Source organism: Plecotus auritus (genome assembly GCF_963455305.1).
Source record: "Plecotus auritus genome assembly, chromosome: 6".
NCBI lineage: Eukaryota > Metazoa > Chordata > Mammalia > Chiroptera > Vespertilionidae > Plecotus > Plecotus auritus.
Genome location: NC_137773.1, coordinates 110,285,680 through 110,293,633, shown reverse-complemented (window position 1 = coordinate 110,293,633; position 7,954 = coordinate 110,285,680).

Genomic DNA, 7,954 nt, shown 5'->3' with positions numbered 1-7,954 from the left:
ATCCACCTATAGCCCTTAGGCAAGCAATTTCCAGTAACAGCTCGATGATAGCCCATCAGCAAGGATTTACATAAGACTAAAAGGTGGCAGTTGCTTCAGCTCCCTTTGTCTCAACTAGACAGTGGGTGCTTGACCAGCCTTCCGGGTTCCTTGTCCACACCTCTCTGCTAGTAAAGGCAATGGGCAGCTTCCAACACTGCACCTCCCAGGAAGCCCCAGAGCCAGCACACCCCGTGGACAGTTTCTGACCACAATGAAGTGCCACCACCCAGCCACCTCCACAAGTGACACACTCAAGGTGTGGTCTTGATGGGTACCAGAGCCCTGCTGAAGTAAGTCTTGCTCTTTGGGGCAGGTCCCTGCACAGTAATCCTCCACTGTGCTTGGAGGTTGGTGGTCAGTGGACACAGCCAGTCCTTGCAGCTGATCAGCCTGAGTAAATCCTTCCCATTGATATGCCAACAGCATTCAAGACTCAATCACAACAGAAGGGTGTACAGCCCACATGGGGGGCACTACTTGATACCCAGCTGGGGTGATCAGGAAGTCTGTACCACTAGACCCTACAGGACACCTACTACATTAAGCCACACTACCAAGCCTAGGAGATGTAATGGCTCTACCTAATACATAGAAAAAATACAGGGAGACTAACAAAAGGAGGAGACAAAGAAACATGGCCCAAATGAAAGAACAACAAACCCCAAGAAAAAGAAATAAAATGGAGACCAGCAATCTACTAGATGCAGAGTTCAAAACACTGGTTGTAAGGATGCTCAAGGAACTTAGTGAGGACCTCAACAGCATGAAAAAGAACCAGTTAGAAATGAAGACCACACTAACTGAAATAAAGAATAATTTACAGGGAATCAACAGTAGAGTTGGTGAAGCTAAGAACCAAATCAGTGATTTGGAATGTAAGGAAGGAAAAAACACCCAATCAGAACAGCAAAAAGAAAAAATAATTCCAAAAAATTAAGATAGAGTAAGGAGTCTCTGGGACAACTTCAAGTGTACCAACATTCACATAATGGGGGTGCCAGAAGGAGAAGAGAGATAGCAAGAAATCAAAAACCTATTTGAAAAAATGACAGAAAACTTCCCTAACTTGGTGAAAGACATACAAGTCTAGGAAGCACAGAGAGTCCCAAACAAGATGAATCCAAAGAAGTCCACACCAAGACACATCATAATTAAAATGTGCACAGTTAAAGACAAACAGAGAATCTTAAAAGCAGCAAGAGAAAAGCACTTAGTTACCTACAAGGGAGCTCCCATAACACCATCATCTGTTTTCTCAAAAGAAACTTTGTAGCCAGGAGGAAGTGGCAAAAAATATTCAAAATAATGAAAAGCAAGATTACTCTATCCTGCAAAGCTATCATTTAGAATCAATGAACATATAAAGAGCTTCCCAGACTAGAAAAAGTTAAAGGCGTTCATCACCAAACCAGTATTATATGAAATGTTAAAGGATCTTCTTGAAGAAGTAGAAGAAGATAAAAAAATATGAATAATAAAATGGCAATAAATACATATCTACCAACAACAAATACATATCTATTTACAATTGAATCTACAAACAAAATGAACAAGCAGAACAGAAACAGACTCATAGATATTGAGAACTTTTTGTTGATTGCCAGATGGGAGAGGCATTGGTTGAACGGGTGAAAAAGCTGAAGAAACTAAGAAATATACATTGGTTGTTACAGAATAGTCATGGGGATATAAAGTACAGTATAGGGAATGCAGTCAATAGTATTCTAATAACTAGGTGTGGTGCTGGATGGGTGCAGGATTTATTGGGATGATCACTTATTAAGTTAAGTAATGTCTTGTCACTGAAACTAACATAATGATGAATGTCAACTATAATTGATAATAAAAAATGATAAAAAAAGAAAATATTGGATGCTTCAAATGGCAGAGAGAGAGTTTTTGAAAATAAGCAATAGATGACTTGAAAAATATTTCAAAATGGATGTCTATCAGGACCTTAGTGGGCTTACTTGCTAACGTCAACTCTGTCTGCAGCTCTGCAGCTTAACAGTCACCCACAGAAGGGCTCATTAACTGTCCAACTTGTAATTTTCCAACACCACCAAGCATTTAACTAAATTGTGACACTATTTGCCAAGTTAAAAACAATTCTAGCTGAAAGCTTTTCTGAAACAGTTTATTGAGCCATACGCTAGCCAGAGAAAAGGGCCAGGACCTGGGGCATACAGTCTAAAGTACCAGCAGCCAAGCTACATGGAGAAGGCAAACACATCTACCATCCTTGAGCTGATGAGGCTCTTTTATACAATGTGTTTGGGGAAGAAAATGTAAGTTGTTTTTGTGGATAAATAAAGGGAAGTAACTTTTCTATGGAAAGTAACTTCACGGAGTTATCTGATCATACATTCCTAACTGGGCAGGTCATGGTGGGTATATAATTTCTTTAGTTAAAGGCTCATCTTTATCTTAAGCAAGCCAGGCCATTGTTTCAGTACATCTAGGTCAATGCACCTTTGAAATGCCTCTTTTCAGACCCTTCCTTCTAAAGCGTGACCACCCTTTCAGACACCTTCTACAGGAGAGGACCCTCAAGAGAACACCTAACTTTGCTAACCTGTAATTGGATGCCTGCCTCTCTCCCACCTTCATATAATCTTCCTTAAGGTCTCTTCTTAATTCCAAGTTAATAAAAGAAACTAGAAATTGTTATTTTCTGGAGCATTTGTCTCAGGCTGTTGAGATATCTTGCTTCCAGGCATAACCTCTGTTTGACTCAAACAATTTTTATAAAAATTCTCTATAGGTTTGGACATCCCTCTGTGGCCATGTTCTTGACATAGTAAGGCAGGATTCTGAAGAAGCCCGCCCAGGACCACCTCAGGCACCTGGACCAGCTGCTAGGTACCAGCAGAGACCCATGTGCCCCACTGGCTCCCTGCTTCAAATTAGTTGAACTAGGGGAGCCTTCTCTTGGAATCCCAAACCTACCTGCTTTAGGTAGTGGTTCCTGGCTTTATTTGAGCCGTTCTTATGTGGCTGCTTTTAATTTCATGGGTGTGTTTTTTTAATTGGCTCAAAAGGAAAATTAAAATTAACATGGAAAATCGTGCCCCATGGCCAACAAGTCCTACAACAGTCAGCCTCCCTTTAGTGCTCTGGCAAGTTTAATGTACAATTCATATGAAGCCTCACCTTGTAAGTATCTACCAAATGTGGAGATTTAATTAAAAGTGATTTCAGCTTAAGATGTCCAAAATGGGGCTGTTTTGATATTCTAAGTTAATTATTTACATGCTCAATTGGAAAAAGCAGGCTCTAAAATGGAACTGAATGAATGGAATGCTTACCTTGATTGACAAATAGAAGCATCTACCTTGTATGCATATATGCATAGTCCATGGACACAGACAAGGGGGCCGTGAGGGCCTGGAGCAGGGGGCAGGGGTGGGCTGGAGGGGCTAATGGGGGTAAAGGGTGACATATGTAATACTTTCAACAATAAAGATTTAAATTAAAAATAAATAAATAAAAATATGTGATCTGTGACATTGATAACATGAAGTGGAGGACATAAAGAAGTAGAGCTTTTGTATGCAACTGAAGTTAAATCATTAGCAGCTTAAAAAGATTGTTATAACTATAAAATATTTTATGTAATCCCCATGGTAACCACAAAAAACCTATAGAAGATACACAAAAGAAGTAATATGATATAGGTCAAAATTGTAGAATGGCATACTAAAAATGAAAAGCATCAGAAATGGAAGGTAAATACGTACTTTTTTTCCCTTGTTTTTATTTGCTCTGATAGATAACTAGCTGCTTAAAGCAATAATAGCAACAATGTATTGTATATTTATAACATGTTAAAATGGAATGCATAACAACAGGAACAAGAGGGAAGAATTGGGAATATACTATTATAAATCCCTTAAACTAGTGATATAATATTAATTAAAGGGAGGCTGAGAATATCATAATGTATTGTAAACTCTAGGGCAATCACTAAAAAGTTTTTAAAAAGAGATATGTAAACAAATCAATAGAGAAGATAAAATGAAATAATTTTAAAATACTCCAAGAGATAGCAGAAAAAATAGAAAGTTTAGCAAATAAATGGCACAAATGAAAAAATAGCAAGTAATAGATTTTAATCCAATTATATAACTAATCACTTTCAAATTGAATGATCTAAAACACTAGTTAAAAGATACAGGTTTTTAGATCACATTTTATGTTTTGTTTTTTTAAATCCTCACCGGAGGATATTTTTCCATTGGTTTAGAGAGAATAGAAGAGAGGGGGGAAAAAAGAGAGAAACATCCATGTGAAAGAAACACATCAACTGGTTGCCTCCTGCACACACCCCAACCCCAGGGCAGAGCCTACAACCAAGGCACATGCCCTTGACCAGAATCAAACCCAGGACCCTTCAGTCCGCAGGCTCTATCCACTGAGCCAAACCAGCTAGGACTAAATCACATTGTAAAAGTGAGATCCATATATATGCTTTCTATAACAAGTTCACTTAAAATAAATGCATAGATAAGTTAAAATTAAACGTAGGAAGAAAGATGTACCATGCAAGCACTAATAAAAAGAAAGATGGAGGAGCTATGTTCATTTCTGACAAAGTAGATGTCTGAGGAAGGAATATTATCAGATATAAAGAAGAACATTGTATAAGGACAAAGGGATCAATTCTCCAAAGGACATAGCAATCCTATATTTGTGTGCACAAATAACAAAATTTCAAAATATACGAGGCAATAACTGATAGATCTGAAAGGAGAAATAGAAAAATTTACCAAAGTGCTGAGCTACAAATCAATAACAAAGATATTAGCAAAATTCTCTAAATATTTGGAAATTAAATAAGACATTACTATATATCCCATGGGTCATTGAGGAAGTCTCAAGGGAAATTTAAAATTATTTTGAACTAAATGAAAGTGAAAACACAACATATCACAGTTTGTGAAATGCAGCTTAAGCAATACTTAGAGAAAAATTTCTAGCATTACATACTTATAGTAAAAAAAAATCTAAAATAACCTAATCTCCACCTGAACAATGTAGGAAAGGTAGTGCAAGCAGAAAAAGGAAATAATAAAGACAAGAGTAGAAATCAATTAACTTGGGAACAATTGAAATTGTTGTAGATATGTATAAAATTGTCACAATGTACACTTTAAGCATCTTACAATTTTATTTGTCAAATATACTTCAATAAACATGAAAAAATAAAAAGAAACCCAAAACACTTATTGGAAAAGACCTATGTATTATGTATCCCTGTGTTTATTGTAGCATTGTTTACAACAGATAAGATATGGAATCAGCCTAAGTGTTTATCGGTGGATGAATGGATAAAGAACAGGTGAAACATGTATACAGTGGAACATGACTCAGGCATAAAGAATAAAATCTTGCCATCTGCAAAAGCATGGATGGAGCTAGAGGGTTTTATGCTAAGTGAAGTGGGTTGGACACAGAAAGACAATGCCATGTGATTCTATTTATACTAGTATGTGGAACCAAAAAACAAAATAAATGAACAAACAAAACAGGAACAAACTCATAAATACAGAGGACATTTTGACAGTTCCAAGATGGGAGGGGGTTCGGGGGATAGGTGATAAAGGGAAGGGATTAAGATGTGTAAATTACCAGTCACCGAGATGTAAGTTACAGCCTGGGGAATATAGCCAATAATATCGTAATAACTATGTATGTATCAGATGGCTACTAGATTTATATGGGCGATCACTTCTGTAAGTTACATAAATGTCTAATCATTGGGGTATACACCAGAAGCTAATATAATATTGTACGTCAACTGTAATTGAAATTTTTAAAAAAATATTTAGAAATATAAAATATGTTTGCATTTAATAAGTGTATTAGTTTGCTAGAGCTACCATACTACTGACTAGGTGGCTTACCCAACATAATGTTATTTTCTGACAGTTTTGGAAGTAGAAGTCCAAGATCAAGGTGTTAGCACAGTTGATTTCGTCCTGAGGCCTCTCTCCTTGTCCTATGGATGGCTGTCTTCTTCCTTTGCCCTCACATGTTTTTCCTGTGCGCATGCACACATCTGTCTCCTAATCACCTTCTCTTATAAAGAACACCGGACATATTGTATTAGGGCTCCCATATGTTCTCATTTTATCTGAATTACCTCTTTAAAAGCCAAATACACTCCCATTCTGAGGTACTGGGGATTAAGACTTCGATATATGAATTGGGGGAAGCACAATTTAGCTCATAAAAATAAGATTTACTACTCATGTTGTAAATTCTACGGATTTTTGACAAATTCATGGTTGTACCTTTAATCCACTTTCAGTTAATTTTTGTATATTTTATAAGGTAAGGACCCAACTTCATTCTTTGCCATGTGGATGTACAGTCATCATTTGCTTAAAAGACTGTTCTTTCCTTATTCAATGACCATGGAACCCTGTGCAAAACTAATTGACTATAGACAGACTCTGAAGTGCATGAAAGGCCCAGCCTGTTTTGGGCACTGCCCCACAGCATCTGTGTGGGCCTGAGGGGGGTGGGATTCTCATGGGAGATTTGCAAAGTGCGGAGGAGATGGGAGCCCAGGAGAGAGAACAGGAGAGGACTGGATAGCAGGGACAAAAAAACTTTTTATGAATTGACCATATTATACACTAGAGGCCTGGTGCACAAAATTCGTGCATGGGGGGGTGTCCCTCAGCCCAGGCTGCACTCTCTCCAATCTGGGACCCCTCAGTGGGATCGGGCCTAAACAGGCAGTCAGACATCCCTCTCACAATCTGGGAATGCTGGCTCCCAACTGCTCGCCTGCCTGCCTGCCTGCCTGCCTGCCTGATTGCCCTTAACTGCTTCTGCCTGCCAGCCTGATCACCTTCTAACCACTCCCCTGCCAGCCTGATCGATGCCTAACTGCTCCCCTGCTGGCCTGATTGCCCCTAACTGCCCTCCCCTGCTGGCCTGGTCAGCCCCAATTGCCCTCCCCTGCAGGTCTGGTTTCCCCTAACTGTCCTCCCCTGCTGGCCCAGTCACCCCTAACTTCCCTCCCTTGCCAGCCTGGTCACCCCTAACTGCCCTCCCATGCCGGCCTAGTCACCCCTAATTGCCCTTCCCTGCTGGCCTGATCACCCACAACTGCCCTCCCCTGCAGGCCATCTTGTGGCAGCCATCTTGTGTCCACATGGGGGCAGCCATCTTTGACCACATGGGGCAGCCATCTTGTGTGTTGGAGTGATGGTCAATTTGCATATTGCTCTTTTATTAGCTAAAATAGGGTCTATTTCTGGGCACCCTAGCTCATTGATCTACATGTCTGCCTTTTTGCTAGTACCACGCTATTTTCATTACTGTAGTAACTTTGAAATCAGGAAGTGTATGTCCTTGTTCTTTTTCAAGATTGTTTTGTCTCTGCAGGGCCCCTTATAATTTTATATGAATGTGAGGATTAGCTTTTATATTAACGCAAGAAATAAAAGTTATTTGAATTTTGATAAGCAGCACAGCAAATCTATAGATCACTTTAGGTAGTATTTTCTTCTTAACATTAAGTCTTCTGATTCATGAACACTGTATATCTTTTAATTTATTCAAATCCTTACTTTTTCAGTAATATTTTGTAGTTTTTCAATGTACAAGTCTGTCCATATGAACAACTGTAAACCTACTTTTGCCCCACCCTGTATAAGTGAAACCATATGTTTGTCTTTCTCTGCCTGACTTGTTTTGCTTAACATAATACCCTCTAGGTCCATCCATGTCTTCTCAAATGGTAAGATTTCATTCTTTTATATGGCCAAGTAATATCCATTATATATAAGTACCACATCTTCTTTATCCCTTCTTTGTCCTTATGGAAACTTAGGTTGCTTAAATATCTTGGCTATTGTAATTAATACTACAGTGAACATAGGGATGCATATGTCTT